Below are 2,500 nucleotides of genomic sequence, written 5' to 3'. Positions count from 1 at the left end.
CCTGATGAAGCAGTATACAGACATTGCTGTAAGATGATGGGTCTGGCTGGCCAGTTTGTCTGTCTAATACACTATTTTGTGCTGTCAAATTAAAGGGCTTTGTCAGGTATTTTCTAATGTAGTTTAGTGCAGGAATAATGTAATGAACCAAAAAGCATACAGCAAATCAATATGTTGAGTAACAATTTGTGGAGCCAACAGCAAACAAGATGAAAATGTCATAAAAATTTTATATATATATATATATATATATATATATATATTTATATAAAATTCTACATAATATCTTTGTGTTTTAATATTTGCAAAAAATCTTTTAAATTCTTGGAGGAATTCAAATGAACGCGATATTGAATAGTGTCAGCAATGAGTGCCAGAGCTATTCAATTTCTCCATGGCGCTCTGTACTTTGGAGAGAAGTTGGGAGAAGCAGGTTATGGTGCCTTAAGCCGAGTGTTCTGTGTTCTCTGACTTAGGGCCTGATTCAGAGCCACTCGTAAGCGGCAGCTCGTTCGCTCCGAGCGATGTTTGCCCAACTGCGCATCGGATCATTATACGCATGCGCGAACCAGTCAGTGCGGCCGAAATTCATGTGTTCGCAAAATAGCGAATGCCTGCTATTTTGAGTGACAGAATGAGACGTATGTGGGTGGTAACAGGGGAAGGTGCTTGAAAACGGGGAGTGGAAATCAGATCGCAGGCGTGCTCAAAGGTCAAAACGGGCGTTTTAAGGGAGTGCATAATTAATCGAGCAGCGTCATTGACCACGTCACTGGGTTTTTTTTAACTCAGAACTGCTCGCAAAATAGTGGTTGAAAAAACCAGCCCCAAGAATAGCGAGCAGTTCATACGCTGGTCGATGTACTCGATTAATCTAATAAATAGCGGACATGACGTATGGTGCGAGCGGCCAGGGGGCGTATTTTTCAAAATTACGTTCGCATGTTTTGCTCGCTCGTTCAGACTTAGAGGCGTGAACAGTCCGCAAAGTGCGAACGGTTCATTTGAATAGCCACCCCTTTTTAGAAAACGAACGACCGCAAATAGCGAACGGCTCTGAATGAGGGCCTTAGTTGCCTGGTGCGATGCTGTTAGCAGACGCACTAAACCCGAAACTAGTATCACGGCGCTAATTTAGTCATATTTCTGCTTGCATCTCAAAAGGTGCGAGCAGAAATCCTCTGGATGGGGTTACCTGCGCGTCCAATTGAACAGGACCGGGAGCTCAGTCCTGGCACTATTCAACATCGCATTTAATTAAATCATCCATTTGTGTTAGAGAGCTCCCAGTATTACAGAAAGTGGTCAGGCCTTACAATGAGGTATTGATAGTGTAGCCTTAAGGTGCCTTGACACTTGGCGATATGCTCACGATCCGACATTGTGTCCGATTTCCCCTTGAACTCTCCCCAGCAGCTCCCCGGGAGTCATAGGCACAATTTGGTGTTAAAAACTGTCCAATGTGACAAACGATCTATCGTGCTTCCTAACTATTCCAGTGCATCGTGGCTGAGATTGTCAGATCTGCGGGGACGCGCATCGGCATTGTGATCGTGAGTGGACACACGATTTGGGCATATTTTTTACACAATTTGTCGTCACGATGCGTCGGAATCAGGCAAATCGTGTAAAATATTGCTAAGTGTGTAGGCACCATCAGTATCAGCATTGTACTTTCCAGCAGATAATTTGCGGTACAACAGGCGCAGCGCAGTGTTCCTAAGGCATCAAGGAAGCTGCTTTGCAGGAAAAAACAGGAGCCACAAAGATTTATTGTAAGTACTTCTGAAAATGCAAATAAAAAATGCAGAATAACATTGGGCTATTTGCCTTGTGTTCTATAATATAGTAATATGGGTTCTATGATCGTATGGAAATCTCCAGTTCTATTAACATGTAGCTGACTGTTATACAGCTACAGAATGGTGATGGCATTTTGGCCTTTTCATTTATCTTACTATAGTTGGGTATACACTTTGCGAGTGTATCGACGGCAGTATACACCCGGTATATCTGGTGTATACTGTAATTCACAGACATATCAGGTCGGCTTTGCTGCACAGCAGATGGTGATATATCAAACAAATATATTGGTGCATCTGCATATGTGTACGGATGGCCCAATGACCATTCGTACATGGGTGCAAGAACGCTGACACTGGCCGGGCAAGTTGAAATGATGTCACCCCAGATATATTGAGCGGCTGATTGGTAAGTGTGTATAGCTTCCAAATCGCTATCTATCTATCTATCTATCTATCTATCTATCTATCTCATATCTATCTATCTATCTATCTATCTATCTATCTATCTATCTATCTATCTCATATCTATCTATCTATCTTATATATATGTATGTATGTATCTATCTATCTATCTATCTTATATATATGTATCTATCTGTCTATCTATCTATCTATCTATCTATCTATCTATCTATCTATCTATCTCATATCTATCTATCTATCTCACATCTATCTCATATCTCTATCTATCTATC

Source organism: Taudactylus pleione, unplaced genomic scaffold (genome assembly GCF_031769625.1).
Source record: "Taudactylus pleione unplaced genomic scaffold, aTauple2 ptg000070l, whole genome shotgun sequence".
Lineage (NCBI taxonomy): Eukaryota > Metazoa > Chordata > Amphibia > Anura > Myobatrachidae > Taudactylus > Taudactylus pleione.
This window is presented reverse-complemented; position numbering follows the sequence as displayed.